The sequence below is a fragment of the Megalobrama amblycephala genome, linkage group LG23, assembly GCF_018812025.1.
Source record: "Megalobrama amblycephala isolate DHTTF-2021 linkage group LG23, ASM1881202v1, whole genome shotgun sequence".
In the NCBI taxonomy this organism is placed as follows: Eukaryota; Metazoa; Chordata; class Actinopteri; order Cypriniformes; family Xenocyprididae; genus Megalobrama; species Megalobrama amblycephala.
In genome coordinates, this window is record NC_063066.1 from 1,672,692 (window position 1) to 1,692,652 (window position 19,961).

At 38.5% G+C, this 19,961-nt stretch overlaps 1 protein-coding gene across 1 annotated transcript in view; it reads left to right on the top strand.

The window, feature by feature from the left end:
• mgat4b (alpha-1,3-mannosyl-glycoprotein 4-beta-N-acetylglucosaminyltransferase B) overlaps nucleotides 1-19,961 on the top strand; it is a 106,657-nt gene that overhangs the window by 678 nt on the left and 86,018 nt on the right. The gene's annotated exons all lie outside the window — the stretch shown is intronic.

The window sequence follows — 19,961 nt, forward strand, 5'->3', positions numbered from 1 at the left end:
CTTGCTTGGATGTGATGGATCATTCCTGATTGAGATCTCATAGCAGCTCAAGTTGGAGATCATGATGTTTGCAAACATTGGCCTTTTTCCACTTGCTTCCAGTTTTTAGTCTGAATTTACTCTCTGTCTATATCCTCCTGAGACCCCGAATAAAAGTTATTATAATGTTTAGAGCATAAGAAACAAATTAAAAACAACATTTTTGAAAAATTATATTTTATTCATACGTTACGCTCTGCTGTGCACACAATCAGGTCTAAGTTGTTTAAAAAATAAAATGGCATGAAATGACATGTATTAATTTTTAGGCTTCAGGGTTGTTTTTAACCAAACTTTGTATAAAAGATGATTCTCAACTATGTTGTGAAAGATATAATGGAATTAATTGATATACCATTTTACTTTATGCATTATGTAAAATAGTCAAACATGGATTTTCCCAGTCAATGCAATGCATCTGTACACTGTATGTAATTTGCATAATAATGTGTTCTTGGAGCAACATGCAATGAAAACAGAAGTGTAATAATGGGATTAATAATTGGCAACATCTTAATAATAATATCTAATAATTAATAGGAATATTTATATATAATTTCTTTCCCTGTTCACTTGTTGTATCTCCCAAAATCCCATGATTTAAGTCCTGAAAATGTATCTGATTTAAATGATAATTACAAAATATTATCATATTTCCATAAGAGTGCTAATTTTCATTTTCAGTCATATTTAAAGACCAAGAAGTTGTTGTTGTCATGGCGAAACCCTGCCCTGAATGTGCTCTTTACAGGACATTAAAACTGTGACATGATGTCAGAGAAATTCACTAAAATATAGTGTCCACTAGGACAGAAGTCTATTCCCGGGTCGCAGGAGGATATGCATTAATTCATCTTTCCGGTTACACCTGTGAGCACAGAAGTGTTTTCTAATGCATTTTCTGACCGCTGAAGATGAGTTTCTTTAGGAGTGGTTGAGCTGGTCTCCAATCGCTTAATTGCTTTTGCTCTATCAAGTGCAAAACTGTGAAAAGTTCTACAGTGGTTCCTGACACGAGTCTGTCATTAGTGTTGTTCTCGCTCTGAATCGATACTGTATCTGAACCTCCAGCGCTTGAAGGTGTTTGTGTGTAACTTCCTGTGCTCCTGTCATGAGGAACATCTGCTTCTACTCCTCTAATCCGTCGACACCAAACCTCTTATCCTCTTCCCAAACATTATTCCAGTGCTTTTTAGTTCTTTCCTGTTATTTTGGGCAGAATTACTCCTGTGGAAACCCACATGTACGTGAAAATAAGCTTGTACAGTAAATGGTTTGATTGTTCCAGTGGACGGTTTGAGCTGGTTTGTGAGTTTGTCCACTCCTCGTTTCCAGTTAGAAGGTTTTTTACATTTTATTTGTCTTGCTAAGAGAACCTTCAGTGTGAGTGTGTGTGTATTGTGTAGTCCATATCATGTTGGCCTTATTTCTGTACTAAACCATTGAGCTCCTGAGGCTGTTTCGTGTCTGAATGGACTCGTCACAAACGGTGACCTCTGCGGCTTTCAGTTACAATAGACACTCGTGAGCTTCTCCGACATTCATTGGGCGAATCTCACAACAGCTGTCAAGAAATGGCTGTCATATTTTGCCTCATTATTTCTAAGAAAAAGAAAAGTATCATTTTACAATTTCTTTTTTTGCATATAATAATTTAAGCATTTTTAAGGACTGTTCACATCAAGGACGATAACTAAAAGAATACTGTCGTCCACAGCACAACTATAACGATAACGGCAAAGAGAAATGATATTGTTGGAATCTCTTTCAAAATGATTTTTTTCCCAGTTGAAAATATCGACAGCCAATCAGAATCCATCCTGCTTTAATGAGCTTGAGTTTTTAAAGAGACAGGCGACAAAACTGCAGTGCTAATAATAAATAGGGGTATAGTATCGATGCATCGCGATACGTGTGAATTGTTTCTGATATTTTCCAAATGCATCGCAAATCAATTCTGAGCTTAGTTTTTAACAGCAGATGGCGCTCTAGGCTAGTTTTTATCTCACGCTCAAATGCTCATGAAGAAGAGCGCTCGTGCGTTCGTCTGAGTCTGAGAATGTATTTGCAGCTCAGAACGTTTTTATGACGCAAAATTAATGTAAACAGCCCACTGCAAACACTCTTGTAATTCACTTCAACCTTTTCGAACTTTATGAATGATTATTTTAGGTTTTAGTGGTGTGTGTAAGGAACTGGAAGGAAGCAGAGTACGGCTGTTTCTAAAGCACGCAGCGCCATCTGCTGTTAAAACTAAGCTCAGAATCGATTCGAGAGAGAATTGTGATGCATTTGGAAAATCTCAGAATCGATCCAGAATCATTTCTCGATTCGCGATGCATCGATTTATTTTCCCAGCCCTAAACAGAACGATATCGTCCGCTGGTATGGATGCTAATATAGTTATTATTATAGTTTCTTTATAGTTATCGTTCTTGGTGTGAACAGGCCTTATGTCTACTGCATTTTATTAATATTTTATATAACAACAAAACAGCATTGTTCCCTCAAAGGAAGAGTTTTAGAAATGAAAATGGAATAATAATCATCATAATGGGGAAAAATGTGTGAAAAAAAGAAAATTTTGGCCGATACCGATAACCGATAATTCTTGATATTTGAAAGCCGAAAACCGATATATTGGCCGATTAATCTTAATCTCAATTTTCTTATATAATTTTTAGAGCCTGATTACAAAAACAAACATTTCACCATTAAATCCATGTCCCAAACACACGATAATAATGTTCACATTATAATATTATGTAACTTATATGACAGACTTGCGCTGCAGATGTTGCACTTACTGTATTTTCCTTTTTGAAGTGATTTCAATCATTTTTCACGCAATTCAAAACCATCATGGTGAACAGTGCGCATCTGAAGTGTCTCAGCTTAAGGAAATTATCCATTATTTATCAGCTTTAAAATATCGGCCAAATTTTCTTATCGAGCCGATAACGATAACATTAAAAATGAACATATATCGGCCGATACCGATATGGTGGCTGATATATCGTGCATCCCTAATATCAATATTAGTGTGGTAGAAAAAATACGCTTTACTTTCTTTGTAAAATATTTTTTTCTTTTTTTCTCCACTATATAAACCAGATGTTTATCATAGGATTCACCGTTACTGCTTGGCAGGACGTATATAAATTAAATAATTTAATTATTTCAATAGTTTGGGTGCTCTTACCGTAAGGGAACACTTTGTATGTATTTTGTAAATAGTTTTGAGCTTGTTATCACAGCAGTCATGTGGTGAATCTGCTGATGCATCGCTGGAGCTGGAAGAATTAAAACACAAACATCTTGAGCCTGTTCAGACACGCCTGTACAACACTGATCAAAGCAGACATGGTTCTGGCCGTCACTGATGCGGGATGTCCAGCTCCTCCAGCCAAACCTATAATGACCCTAAACACATCTCCACCCGTCAGGTCCAGAGCTGGTCACCTGGACTAACACTCTTTATAATCACACGGCTTTAGTAGAAGATTTGTGAGCTCACACTGGAATCTCTCAAGTAGTGTTTTGACTAGCTTTACTAAAGAGGATAGTTGAAAGACATCTTTTTTATTCACATAAAAGAGCACCGTTCTGCTAAAATCAGATTTTTTTGTGTTTAATTGGGGAAAGAAAGTCATGCAGGTTTGAGAAGTGAGTGATGAAAGAATTGTCATTTTTCGGTGAACTGTCACTTTAAGCCGGCAGTGTTTGGGAAGAGGTCGAGTCAATCAGCAGTGAGACAGATCCGTCTTCTCCAGGTGAAACATCACCGGAGAGACGGAGAGAAAGCTCTCATTATCTGCATCCTGAAAGAGATCAAGATCTGGCTTGACCTCTTGGTTCTTTGCATTGACTTCTTCTTAAGTCTCTTTTCTTTCTCTCGGTGGCTCTCCAGAGGAGTGAAGCTCAGCCGGTGTCACGTATCCTTTCATTCCGGCTCGAGCTGATGTGATTCCTCAGTGATACTCCCCAGTTACCCAGAATCCTCCCAGCAGAGATGAGGCGAGGAATCTGAGCAACCTTGTATTGATTTAGTCTTTTGAGGAGAAAAAACGGGTCGAGTAACCAGAGACATTGTTGGGCTTCTTCTGGCAAGAATTAGCGTAATTTATTGGTTTGTGTAAGACTGGAGCTGCTTCTGAAATTCTGGTTTCTCAAATCAAACTCAGTTCTCAATTTTATTGATGTAAGTCTGTTTTTTGTTTTTGACTCTTCATATACTTTTATAGCAAACAAAATTCCCTTAAAATCAAACATGAAATGTGTAAATATTGCCACGGACTGTGTAGACCCAACAAGGGAAAAATGTGTTTCTAAACATCATCTGATTTCTGATAAAGTGAAGCTGAGTTTTGTGTTCATCACTCATCAGTTTCATCTTTCAGGTCATCTTCTGTCATGGAGAAGTAGTTTTGTAAGTGTTGACCTGCTATAACAACACCACGTCTGGTTCAGTGGATATCTATAGATGACTATTAATATCCTGTTTTAGTACTGCGGTTTGTCATTGTCACAGTACACTGCAGTGTGAGAGCAAAATATTTTCGTCTACATTTGCGCTCTTGTGTACAGTACTTTGCTGGCCTGAAGTCACACATTTCTGTTTGGAGAAACAAGAACCGTTTCCCTGAAGCAGCAAGTCTAACATCACATCTCATCCCACCTACAGTATTTCAGACGAAGCCTTTGATTTCTGCAACGCTGGAAAATGAAGACAGTCATAAATTAAACTTGCTGTATAAAACAGAATGTCATTGAAGATTGGATTAGGTGTTTTTACAGATAAACTAGACCGATAACCGATATTTTGAACCGATATATACACTGATCAGGCATAACATCATGAGCACTGACAGATGAAGTGAATAACACTGATCATCTCTTCATGGCTGTGGCTTTTTCAGCAGGATAATGAAAGCAGAAATGGTTCAGGAATGGTTTGAGGAGCACAACAACGAGTTTGAGGTGTTGACTTGACCTCCAAATTCCCCAGATCTCAATCCAATCGAGCATCTGTGGGATGTGCTGAACAAACAAGTCCACCTCACAACTTACAGGACTCAAAGCATCTGCTGCTAACATCTACAGATGCACACCTTCAGGGGTCTAGAGGAGTCCATGCCTCGACGGGTCAGGGCTGTTTTTCGATACTGATAACCATAAAAACGCTTAATATCGGCTAGACCGATAATCGGTTGACCCCTAGTTTGGATTAATAAATGAAAAGTAGGGATGCACACTGAATAAACTGCAATTTATAGACTAGTGTCTGTGAATATTAAAGCTCAAAAAAATCTATTCACAAAACATCTTAAGGCTAAAAGTAGCTCCTAAATCGCAGATTTAGGAGAAACACTTAAAAATAATGGCCGTGTCAGTCCTAATTTCAGTATTTCACAAAGCATTTTAGTGCTAAAACTATCTCCTAAATCTGTGAAACATTAGGAATAGTCAAGAGGACTCCTAAGATCACCAAGACCAAATCACAGACAGTCCTAATCCACCTAAAGACACTGAACACCATTGAGGCAACAGCGACAGAGCCTTGGGTGCTCAACTTTTTCTTCATAAATGCAATACATTTTGATTTATAGATTTGAATTTATGATGAGGCACCAAAAATAAATCTTTAACAAATATTGTCCGATTACCCGTGGCAGTGGTTTTCATGAGTTCACACTTACAAATGATTGAATAGAGTAATAAAATACATAATACGCGTATTTGGTGTGCTGTCCAAGGGGATCGAGGGCTCCGAGCTTGAAATTCAGCCCAAATCCAGAGTTCTCCTCGTATCCCCAGCCGAGAGTGAGGGACGGGGTGGCGGAGGGATGCAGAAAACTGTCGAAGTAACTATAGGTGAGTCGGCTCTGTGTCTATACTCCAGATTGACCGTTTGAATGGGTTTCTCCCAAACTTTATTTATAATTATTACATAATTTGTCGCTTGAATTCTGCATTCTCTCGAGACATCCAAGAGGTGGAGAATTCACTGTATATACTAGTTTAATTAGTGACACTTAGCCTACATTTTAAAACCTTTATTTGAATATGGCAACATTTGTATTTTAAAACCTTTATCTTAGCTAAGAACTTTTACTGCCTTTTAGGAGAACTCTTAGTGGTAAGATCAAATGTTTTTTGTGAATACGGCCCCCGAAGTCCACATGTTCTGCATGTCTCGGTTCGGTCTGCTACACATACTGACGCTCGCGGTGCCGTCTCACGATATCAACACATGAACTCACGCCATTTAAAGAGGCACTTCCTCTGATGCTGATCTCTTTGTCTGGAGTGCGTGTTGAAGCATGTCTCAGCATGACTCTGTGCTGCCGTGAGTTTCACTCCAGCTAATTTATGCAATAATGTGTTCTTCTGCCATTTATCATTGCTGCTGTTTCAGCACATCCACTACATTCGAGTCATACTTCATGATCAGAGGTGTAAAGAGTACCTGAAAACCATACTTGAGTAAAAGTACAGTCACCAATTCCAATACGACTTGAGTAAAAGTCTTAGAGTATCTGATTTTAACAGTACTTGAGTATTTTACTCATGCTGAATGTAGGCTCAGAGATGCACTAGTCCTGAGAGACATGCCAGTGAAAATAAGAAACAATTGATTTGTAAGATGAGAAATCAAGTTTATTTTCTAAAATCAAAATAAAACTGAACACCTCAATGTTGCAATAAATCAAGGTCGACACAACAACCTTTTAAACGTCTACAAACTCTGAAGTCTCAGTTAAGCTCTAGTGCACAAAAAGGCCATGAGTAAACCAATATCCGTCAAAACGGTCTTGTCAATATAGCGGATAAATAAAACAATGTGAAGTAAAATGAAATAGTCAAAGTCTACTGTATGTGCTGGTTTCGGCCTCATCACCGGCTGCAGTCATTTCCTCATCTAATAAATCAAACACCTGCGATCAGAAACTACCTGCTAATGCACTCACATTCACGTAAAGTATCCTTGTTGACAAGTTTTGGGTGAGAAAAGGCAAAATGCACAAGATGTAGTACCTTCAATGCCCTTAGATGGCGATTTCGCTTCTTTATAGCAGAAACAAACTGCTGCAGAAAAAGTTAGGTGTCATGAAAAATGTAATTTGTAATTGCATCATTAATCAGAAATGTAGAGTAAAAAGTACATTTACTTGCTCAAAAATGTAGTCAAGTAGAGAGTAAAAGTTGCTAATATCTTTGATACTCAGTACAACTACAAAGTAGCCAAAAAGATACTTAAGTACAATAACTAATTACATTTACTCAAGTACTTTACACCTCTGTTCATGATCATAGAGATGGTCAGGTGGACTGATCGTCGACTGGCCCATTAGTGATGTTGAGTAGTGAGTATTTAGATTTGTTTTTTTTTTTTTGTTTTTTTTTTCAGCATGTGAACAGTAAAAGTTGAACTGTCTGGACCTTAAAACATTAATATGCATGTGTAATTTTGCAATTTTTCCTCAGATGTAATACATAAGATGTTTAATTTCAGTAGTCTGTCCTGGTTTAAGATTCTGTAGCACAAACACTGAAGTTGAGCTGTATGCTGTCTTGGTTTACTGTTGCTTGGAGACTTTTGTCACAGTCGCGGCCCCGAGAGCTCGTGACACTCCTCTGTTTCCAGACCTAAAGAGCCGTGTGACCGTCTGCGAGAGCACTTCGAGTAAAGCTCTGTCATCCTTAGTGCACTTTTAGAGTAACAGATTAACAAAATCAGTGACCGATCAAGAAAAGATTGGCTTGATTTTAGCAGGGAAGGTGTTTTCTTGTAGGAGTTTTGTCGTTCATGTTAACCAGAGTGCTAGTCTCATTGTTCTGGTGTGTGTTGCTTGAGTTCAATCCAGATTTGTGTGTGTGAATGTGTGAATGTATGTGTGAGTCTTGCACCTTTGGAAAGACTTGAATTATTCAGGACTCCAGACCACTTGAAACCCTCCCTCAATAGAGGCCCGTCTGAAAGAGAGCCAGCGCTCAATCCAGCCGACTGAAGCACATCTAAATATTTCATTCATCCAAGGCCACAAATTCTGCTAAAGCACTGATCAGTTCGCTGCGAATGCTAATGAGGGTTTAGACTTTACTACCTGACTTCAGACGGGCAGCTCAGAGTCTGGAGTAAAACAGGCAAATATCATTTCTGTGTATGTCGTACTAGTATTGACTGATGGGAAAAACGCTGACCTGCATCATCAATAAGATGTTTACTGGATTTGGGCTTGTCTTATATTAGTACTTAGTACAAAACTGGTAAAAATGACTGGCAGGCAGCAGAGGAAAGCCTCGTTTTGCCCTTCAGGTGGGTGTTCCTTATAAAACTATAACTGTACAGTAGATATTGTAGTGCCAGTGAAACTGCTTGTTTCAAATTTTGCATCAATGAAACGGCTCCATGTAACAGTTTCAGTGGAAGAGGTGTTTATCACACAGTCTGTGTTCGGTGAGGTGCTGCACATGCGCTGTGTGTGTGTGTGTGTGTGTGTGTGTGTGTGTGTGTGTGTGTGTGTGTGTGTGTGTGTGTGTGTGTGTGCCTGTAGGCAGGAACAGTCTTGTCTCTCTTAATTTAGCCCCAGTGTTGCAGCTCATGTAGCTCTTTTCTTTCTCTCATTATATGATGTGGCTCTCTGCCAAAGGCCGGATTATGCAAGCCGCTCTCCCTCCTGACAGCACCCACTTGCAAACACATGCAAACACACACACAGTAACTGATGAGAGGGCAGGTTAGCAGGTGGCATCATTTATAATTGATGCGACTGATGTTTTACCTGTGATTTCCATATGGGGAAGCGCAGGTGTGTTCACCCCATGTGCATTCAACATTTACTTCTATTTCACTGCGGAGCAAATCTGTCTTGTGGATGTTTACAAGACATCCACCATCATTGAGGAGGAGTAACAAGGCAAATCTAGAAGTCTCTTGTTACTATAGACGGAGCTGAGTCACAGTTTATGTTGGGCGTCTTTAACTGCTGTGCGCTTGTACGCATGTGTTGATGTTGTATTGAAAAACATTTACCTTGTGGGTAAGGTTAGGACAGGTTTGGTGGTATGGGTGGGTTAAGAGTCAACAGTGTAATTATAGATGTAAAAATATAGCTGCAAGCAGCATTTATCGTGGTTAAGCACAATGAAGGCATGATAAGTCATGCCAGCATGGCTGGGAGCGTCAGACCAACTGCATAAATGAGCAATTAAAGACATTAAAATGATTTCAGCCAAAATGGCTGAAACATCATAAATATAAACGGTAGTAATATGATTTAATTGTTTATCATGTTTGACCAATAGGTGGCGCTGTGGCTAAATTGATGTGGTGTGGTCAGAGTAAGGTGTCAATGACGCATGCAAAGTTTTGTGTTAATCACAACATCTGAAATGAAAACGGAAATCTATCGACACATTTTTGCTGGCATAGTCTGAAGATTATACAGTTCGATTTTGGTGAAAATCTGAGCAATGGTCAAGGAGGAGGAGTTCGAAAAAGTAAAAATTTTGGTAAACTATGGCAAAATTGGTATCTATATTCTCAGCATGACCCATAACAATGGCTTTATTACAATAAGCAAAACTAATCGGAAGCTATTAGCAATTTTTGAAGTTTCATTATAATTGTTTACCACAAGGTGGCACTGCTACAACTTTTTGAGCATCTTCAGAGCATGGTGCCGAAGACACATACTGAGTTTGGTAACGATACACCAATGCATTCGTTAAATATAACATTTTACTACAAAATTCAAAATGGCTGGCACCAAAAATTCTGTATTTTTCGACTGAATCTAAAGAGACCAGTGATTTTTGGCAAAGTTATGGGCAAAAAGAGCCATTTTTCATTTCTCCTGACCACTAGGTGGCACTGTGCTGAAACTGTGCAGGTATCCTCAGCTCATGGTTGTCATAACACACACCAAGTTTGGTGAGAATATGCAAACTTTTGACAAATTCCATACATTTTTGCTGGCATAGTCTGAAGATTATATGATTCGATTTTGGTGAAAATCTGAGCAATGGTCAAGGAGGAGGAGTTTGAAAAAGTAAAAATTTTGGTAAACTATGGCAAATTTGGTATCTATATTCTCAGCATGACCCATTACAATGGCTTTATTACAATAAGCAAAACTAATCGGAAGCTATTAGCAATTTTTGAAGTTTCATTATAATTGTTTACCACAAGGTGGCACTGCTACAACTTTTTGAGCATCTTCAGAGCATGGTGCCGAAGACACATAACGAGTTTGGTAACGATACACCAATGCATTCGTTAAATATAACATTTTACTACAAAATTCAAAATGGCTGGCACCAAAAATTGGGTATTTTTCGGCTGAATCTAAAGAGACCAGTGAATTTTGGCCAAACTCTTCAGAAGTTATATTTTTCATATCTCCTGACCACTAGGTGGCACTGCACTGAAACTGTGCAGGTATCCTCAGCTCATGGTTGTCATAACACACACCAAGTTTGGTGAGAATATGCAAACTTTTGACAAATTCCATATTTTTTTGTTGGCATGGTCTGAAGATGATCTGGTTTAATTTCATGAAAATTGGAGCAACATCCCAGGAGGAGTTTAAAAAAGTTTTTTTGAAAATTTAAAATGTGGAAAAATCTTCATGATGGAAAACGAAGGTGCAATCAAATCAACTTGAGCCAAGGAATCGGAGGAAAAAATAATTTTGTTTCTAGTTTTGGACAGTTGGTGGCGCTAGAGTGATTGATATAGAGATCAAAATTGCTGTGGTTAAAGTTTAGTCTGTCCTCTATCTGTGCACCAAATTTCACAACTTTCACTCAAGCAGTTTACGGGCATTACACTCAAGCGGAAGAAGAACACCGCCAACGGATACATTGGTGTCTATCGATGTACCTTCAGTGCTTGAGCCCTGATTAAAGAAGTGAATCAAGCTGTAATTACACTCAGGTATATAATAAATACCCCAGTGTAATGCAAAAACATGGACGTCCACAATAGGTGCATTGCATCAAATGATTAATTTTATGTTGGTATATAGTAGTTATGACTATTAGAATTAAGAGTTAAGACTCTTAATTTTGTTATCTTCGACATGTCTGCAGTTTTTCCACTGATAGTATGTAGAGTTTAGATCCCATGTGCAGTCTAATGGGTTACAAACAAACAAACACAGCTGGACAAGAGAAGAAGGAAACTTGAGGGCTATAAATAAACAAAGACTAATGATTAACTGAGTACACCTGTGAGTATTCAAGACGATAAACCAATGACAAGACAGAACTGAGAATCACCTGACAAGACAAACCAATGAAAACGCAACACATGAACCAAAGGAATCACGTGACCAGATCATAGGGAATCACATGACACAATAACAGGAAACTTGGCTATGAGAAACTTCAAAATAAAAGACATGAAAAGATGAACATAAACAAACCCTAGAACATGAACGGTGATGGGATCATTGACCGACTCGAACTGAAGGATTCCTTCACTGAAATCAAGTCGAAATCATCTTTTTGAATGATGAACAGGTTTAATTTAGGCTTTTATTCTCATATAAACATTCACATCAAATATGGTAAACTGAAGCCCAAATGAACCAGAACCAATGAGGTTTGATCTCACATGTCAACAAGTGCGTTTGAGCTGCTGTTGAACATATTTGATGCAAATTAAATCGGTTCATCATATGAAGTGATCACACTGCTGGATTCATATGGATTTAGAAGTAAATAGTGGCAGTTTTCATGTTTGAGGTCAACGATCACTCTAACAGGTGTAATTACTGTGTGCAGTGCTGTAGTTTTCAATGTCATCAAATTCTCCTTTCCACTAAAATATGATATGAGGGTTTAGTAATAATAGAGCATTCATTTTCTGCTGAACTAATCCTGGTACAAAGGAGAAAGAAGGTGGTTTTTGGTCATTCAGGCTCTCAGATTAATGTTTCTGGTTACGGGTCAGAGAAGCAGAAGGGCAATACGTGTAGTTTGCATGTGCAGAATCACCATCTCGCGTTCACACTGAAACACGCGACACACCCTGCTGAGGGCCGTGATGGAGGGAATGTAGACGGGACGTGACAGACCGTCACTAATGTACTGACGCAGAAGAGCTGGATAATTCATCATCATCGCACACACAAGCTGTGTCAAAACTCCCCTGAAGTTAGTAAATATGATAGAACTTCACTTTGGGGATGTCCCGAGATATAAAAATATAAAATAGAGGGAGTCTAAATAATATTTGTGTGTGTGTGTGTGTGGGTGTCAGCAGGAAAGCATGTGACTTGAAGAGACCATGTGAACAGTGCATGTGACGCCTCTCTCTCTTTCAGACGCAGTGTTAAGTCGCGTCACACTGGACTTTGAGCATGTGAAGTTAGTTCAGACCCACAGCAGTGGTTGTTTGTTCTTTAAATTGACCAAGTGGTCGATCTGTGATGCTTAAATACTCTATTGGTCAAATGTCTTTGCACTTTGCATATTTGAATGTCATATTTCACCAAAGTGAACTTAGTCTACATGTGATAAACAGCAGAAGACTTGTGTTTCCGTGGAGAATGTGATTGTGACTTTATGCTCTCTCTCTCTCTCTCTCTCGCTTTCTGATTGGTTACATTAGACCTACTTTATAGAGCTGGGACAATACAATATTTTCCAAATGCATCGCAAATCAATTCCGATCTTAGTTTTTAACAGCAGATGGCGCTCTAGACTAGTTTTTAACCGCATGCTCAAATGCTCATGAAGAAGAGTGCTCGTGCTAAGCTCAGAATCGATTCGAGAGAGAATTGCGATGGATTCGGAAAATATCAGAATCGCTCCAGAATTATTTCTCAATTTGCGATGCATCGATTTATTGTCCCAGCTCTACTACTTTGTCAAGTTAATGACGTTAATAAAACCGCTGTTTTACATTGTAATTAGACTTGTGCCGATATTCTGTAATTCGATTTATCACGATAATGAATATGCACGGTATTGTTATCGTGGGCACCTCAAAATACCGTAAATAACAATTTATTACCAATTATTAAAATATTTATAATGTATTTAAGAATACTTTCCTCATCAACCGTATAAAATGCACAATACCGCTGTATTCTGCGTCAAAGGGACACGCGCTCAGATGTAAACAAGCCCAATGTGCATGAGAAGCACATGATGGAACGAGTGAAGGAGACGCGCTGAATGAAAGTGCGCGTTCACTCTCTGACAGCAGAGGGCGCTGATGGAACAGCAGAAATGCAGCGGTTACCCCGGAAACCGTGCAAACAAAGCAGCTGCAAGTTTTTAAAATGCTTCAAACAGCCATTCAGTTTTTTGTCATCTCATCAAAGCACCAAATACTATTAGTATTTATATAATAGGCTATTTATTTCCAAACTTAAACATTTTTATATTTTAATCTGGACTACAACATGCCCTAATGATTAGAAATGTTCTGATTATTTGTTATTGTTCAGTAAAACTTTGAGACGTACGGCTTCATTAGTTAACATGTTAATTCATTATTACCAAACTGACAATGAAAAATACTTATAAAGCATTAATTATTCTTAGTTACTGTTTAATAACATTACTAAAATCAAAAGAACTTATTTAATGGACCTGAGATAAAACTAACAATGATCAGTTGTGTTTCTTAACTAACATTAACAAAAATAATGCTTACTGTATCAAATGTAGCTATTGCTCAATCTTAGTTAATGCATTAAATAGTGAGACCTTATTAAGTGTTTCCTGTTGTTCTTTATAGTCTAATTCTTTTACACTTTAATCTGTTTGAAAATTTTTCTGTATTATTGTATTTAAACATTCAGAGTTTTTTTATACTATGACAACACTTTTTTTGCAACTTATTTCAATATCGTGATAATACCGTATACTGTGATAAAAGCTTCAGCAATTAATCGCAACATGAAAATTTGATACCGTCAATTTTTAATGTAATTAAAAATAAATGCAACCTTGGTGAGCAGAAGAGACATTTCTAAAGCATGAAACTTGAATGCTCTCTGTCTGTTTCATCGAGAGCTGTTGTTTGTTCTGGTGTCTTTAGAGACTCGTGTTCTCTGGAGGTGTGTTGCTGCCGGTTTGTTCTGTTTGTGTGGCTGTGGCGGTTTGATTCAGCCTAGAGTTTAACCTCTCGTGGAGGCCATCGTGCTTTTGCCTGCGAGTTTTCTTTCATTCCTCTCCATCATCCTTCTATCTCATTTGTTTGCTTGCTTTTTGTGCCTGAGGTCTGTCAGGAGAGGTCATGTTTACCCAGAGTGCACTAAGGCCGGGAAGGACAGATTTTCCCATAAGGCATTGCTCCCGCAACCCTCTCAGAGTTCACTCTCAATTTCTCTGTCATACACCATTAGAGCCCCGGACCTTTGATTCGGGCGCTGACACCCACACAGCCCTCGCTCACACTGCTCTTACTGATCCCTGCTCACAGAAAAACTCTTCAAGGCTGCTGAACAGTGTCGAAACTCACTCTTGATGCCGTCATTTTAAGAAAGATAACTGTAAATATTACAGTAAACCCCAGAGGATGATGTCGTTCTGTTTATTATAAGCGCTGCAGTTTTGTCCTCTCTTTAAAGCAGGATGGATTCTGATTGGCTGCTGATGTTTTTGTTCATAAAACATTTTACTTTCAAAATTATATGTGCAGATTCTGAAAATAAAGATTGCTTGCAAGTGTGAACACACCCTAAAACTAAATTCCTAATTTTTTCAAAACCGTATGAAAACCATAGAGCACATTTGTACGTGCATTTTTACATTTTAATCTTATTTTTTTTCATTGATCCATTAATATTTTATCCTAAAAGTGCCTTCAGACATTCGCAGTGTTCAAATAATTATGTCTTATGATTTTTGTTTAAGCATACATGACCATTATTTGTACTCATGTGCTTTCATAGATTTTATTGGTCGTTTCATAACCCACACATCCGGATCAATAGAGCTGATTAACATTCGCCACAGTTCACTGATCTCAATGTGTGCCCTATATGAGCAGGGTCACTAACTCAAACTAAAACCATGAAAAACATTTGTTACTTGAAATAAAGAGGACATATAATGCCTCTTTCCACAAGATGTAATATAAGTCTCTGGTGTCTCCAGAATGTGTCTGTGAAGTTTCAGCTCAAAATCCCCCACAGATCATTTATTATAGCTTGTCAAATTTGCCTCTATTTGGGTGTGAGCAAAAACACGCCGTTTTTGTGCGTGTCCCTTTATGCAAATGAGCTGCTGCTCCCCGCCCCCTTTCCAGAAGAGGGCGGAGCTTTAACAGCTCAACAACAACAAAGCTGGAGAATCTCACGCAGCCAAAATGAGGAAAGTGTTCAGCCTTACATTGTTCAAACCGGAGTCGACACTGATGGAGAGACTCAGGAAGAAGTTACAACTTTTAGACGTTTCTGAATGGTTAGTGGATAAATTGATGTAGTTGCTGTGGAGTTGATTCAACTCATCCACTAGCATGTGCCGTCATGTTCATCTTTTGTGTTGAATTGACCCTCGTTTGGCGTAAAATGACGGCATGTCAACAACACTCTACTACAACAACTCTTCCTCTTCTCTAAAGCAGCCCAACATGGCCCCGCCCCCTTTGTTGTGTGTTCTCGGGGGCGGGGTTTATGTAAATTTTAGGGTTTGTGATGTCACTAACCCGGGAAGAAGCTCGTTGTAGTCCCTACCAGCCATCTATAAAAGAAAATATCTCTTTGCATTGAACTTTAAGCAACTTCACAGATGTTGTTTATGCTCAAACAGCAACATTACACACTAACTAAAGCTAAAAAAGTGAAATCATAATCAACCACCCCTTTAAAAAGCAGGAGACGCCCTTTAGGGTCGAGTGCATGTAGATGTATAGATGGTTTGATTCCTGCTGTGTCAGCCATCTGTTCCTTCAGGGTTTGTGTGTCAGATTCACTCCCACACACTGTACAATATGTCCGTACCTTTAATATAACGAGTTCAAACCTGTTAATTGGTTACACAAAGACAGATGCTGTACAGGTCATTTTACTGGTTTGAAATGACATGATGGTGTCACTCTTACTTCAACAACACATCATTTTATGATATTCATGCCATTTTGAACTGTATAATATATACAGTAGTGGCCAGAAGTGATGATATTTGTTTTTTAATGACCCTATAAGTTTGATTAAACCATCAAAATAATGTGATGTCTTTACGTTGAATGTCTGGCCATCATCTCCGGTGTGTTTGCTCAGTTTGTGTCCTGCACATCTCCATGATGTTCTCTTGTATCTCAGCTGACCGTTGGCCGTTGTTCACGTTCACTCTCGTCAGCCATCTGCCCGTGCCGACGGTTCAGCGGGTGAGCGAGGGATCGGCCGGATTCACTGATGTGAACTCAAATGTGTTTTAAATGAATTCTGGGCTTCTCGCCCACACCCTAAGTATGCCACATAACAAACATGAGCAGAAAGGTGCACAGCATCGGTGTGTTCTGTCTCCAAACACACAGCCAAACGGAAACATGAATTTGCACCTCTCGATAAAAGAGGCGTCTCGGGCGGGCGGAGGGAGGTTTCTGTGGTTTCACAGTGTGACAGAAGCTGATATTCCTCTGTCAGCTCCGATAAACTACTTCCTGCTAACGCTGACTGTTATGACAGCCAACATGTTTTCTAAGAATGAGTCCTAAAACCTGGGAATAAGTTCACATTTGAGCACTTCCGGTTCCAGTGTCCTGAAGTCAGTGGGGTTTTGGTTAAATCTGTTGACCCACTTGTGATTCTTTTATTTAAGTGTTTTGAGAAAAGTGGTTGATAATCGGGTCAGAGGTTGTTAAACGTCATCAATCCTGATGCTGAAAACTCATCTCCTCTGGACACTCTTGCAAACTATTCCAACTAAAACTTTAAAACGTTAAAAAAAGATTTTAACTATATTGAGTAAATGAGATGTGGGAATGGTGGTGATGAAGTCATGCAAACGTGGCTCTGTTCATTTGTGCAGAATTTCCTGATGAACAAAACACATCAGAGTTGGTGTCAGAGTTTATTTTCTGCAGTAGTCGATGGGAAAATCCTATTGGTTTTTGTTGATTGAACCAGTGTGATTGTGGCCTATAAAATCCCTGCAGCGCTTCTATATTTAACTTTTTTACTTCATGTTCTTCAGGGTCACAGCAGGACTAGACACTAGCTGTGTTTCCATCCACCTGTTTTAATGCACATTTTGGGATAAACACTGGATGGAAACACCAAGATTTGCATAAATTATAAAAACGTATGCGCTAAATTGGGTAAATCTGATAAGAAGACATGCATAAACTACGATGGAAACATTTACTGAGTAAATCCCTCATGTGACTGTGCCTCAGCAGAGGCTGTGATTGGATAACTGGACTAATCAGTGGACCAATCACATCGCAGCATCTCAAATGTTGGTTTGAGTCTGTCATCAGAATGATTTGGTTTAATTCCTCCAGAAGCGTCTCACACGATTGTGTTCCCAAACACCAGCATCCGAACACAAGATCACATGACAGCGTTTATTGTGTTTCGTCTGACGCTCTGAGACCAACTCATTCATGATGGAGGAGAAAAGAGCCTGATTGAATCAACTTACATTCTTATTACTTATAATTTGAGCCAATTTACCAGGAAGTGATGATTTTGTTCTCTTGAACACGAGATGGAAACGCTGCTTTATTCACTAATGTTTTATGCCATAGTCCAATTTGCGCACAAGTTAAATTCACAACTTTGGATGGAAACAGCTAACGACTGCATTCGTTGTGTAATGTCTGTAGGTTCAGACAAGACTTTTACTTCTTATCATCATGGGCATTATACCAAATTTCGGAAACTTCTCCGGCTCCAATATTTGATTTTGTTAATATTTTTTTCTGTAGAAAGACAAACATAAATAATGATGAAAGCCAAAATATTAAAGGTGCCCTAGAATTAAAAATTGAATTTATCTTGGCATAGTTGAATAACAAGAGTTCAGTACATGGAAATGACATACAGTGAGTCTCAAACTCCATTGTTTCCTCCTTCTTATATAAATCTCATTTGTTTAAAAGACCTCCGAAGAACAGGCGAATCTCAACATAACACCGACTGTTACGTAACAGTCGGGATCATTAATATGTATGACCCCAATATTTGCATATACCAGCTCATGTTCAAGGCATTAGACAAGGGCAGCCAGTATTAACGTCTGGATCTGTGCACAGCTGAATCATCAGACTAGGTAAGCAAGCAAGAACAACAGTGAAAAATGGCAGATGGAGCAATAATAACTGACATGATCCATGATAACATGATATTTTTAGTGATATTTGTAAATTGTCTTTCTAAATGTTTCGTTAGCATGTTGCTAATGTACTGTTAAATGAGGTTAAAGTTACCATCGTTTCTTACTGTATTCACGGAGACAAGAGCCGTCGCTATTTTCATTTTTAAACACTTGCAGTCTGTATAATTCATAAACACAACTTCATTCTTTATAAATCTCTCCAACAGTGTAGCATTAGCCGTTAGCCACAGAGCACTATCAAACTCATTCAGAATCAAATGTAAACATCCAAATAAATACTATACTCACATGATCCAATGCATGCATGTAGTATGCATGACAAACACTTTGTAAAGATCCATTTTGAGGGTTATATTAGCTGTGTGAACTTTGTTTATGCACTGTTTAAGGCAAGCACGAGCTCTGTGGGCGGAGACTGCGAGCATTTAAAGGGGCCGCAGCCTGAATCGTTGCATTTCTAATGATGCCCCAAAATAGGCAGTTAAAAAAATGAATTAAAAAAAATCTATGTAGTATTTTGAGCTGAAACTTCACAGACACATTCAGGGGACACCTTAGACTTATATTACATCTTATGAAAAAACATTCGATGGCACCTTTAAATGCCACAGATGAATATTTACTGAGTAATCACTATTTTCACCTGAGATTCGGAGCCAAATTAGAGGGGTGTAAAAATGACTTTATAAAGATGACAGCATCATCATTTTATTTTCACACAGAGATTGGTAGATTAATTAGTAAAATCTGTTTTGTTTCATTATATGCCAACAGTGACCGTTCAAAAATGGGGAAAAAGCACTTTGTGTGTGTTTTTGCCTCAAGTTTACATGACTGTAACTCAAGAAGTATTAAAGATATCTTAATATCCTTTTACTATCTGGTTCTTAACAAACTTTTCTTTTGGTATCTTCATTTTAAAGGCCCTCGATGGTTCAATCCCAGAGATATGAAGATCTTAATGTGGCTCCATGAGTAAATTGGTCAATTGTACACATTTTCAGTAGTCAAAAATGAAATGTGGTAAATGGATGTAGTCATGGGACTTGGTGAAACTTTTTTTGTGCAAGGAACAAACCAAAATTTGTCATATATGCCTTGTAAAAGCTTGTAATAAAGCAAAACCTCATATAGACTGCTGTGATGATCATTCGTGGTGCTCTTTCTCCTGGAAAAGAGTAAAAAGGTGTAAATTGTCCTTTTAATGAGATCAGAACCAGAAATACAGTGAGAATCACATTGATTGTTGGTCCCAGTGCGTTTATTCAATTGAAGCCACTGTAAATGCACAGCTTTTGTAGTGTTTCGAGCTGATCAAGCCATTAACTTTCTCTGCATTTTCACTTTCATTTATCACAATAAACTAGCTTCTCAAGCAGCGGAGGAATCAATCTGCAGGAATACCTGCTTTAACTGGCCTCCTGTTCTCTCGCTCTCCATTACACTCTTCATTCATCTCCCTCCAGCTCCACCAGACTCAGCTCTTCCCTCATTTCCCTGCTCAAGACACCGATTGATTGGGATTGGTCTCGCTGCTGATTGTGATGGTTTTTGGGTTCTTTGTGCCCTCACAGTACTCTATCTTCCTGTCTCGTGATGGAAGCGCTGGGGTT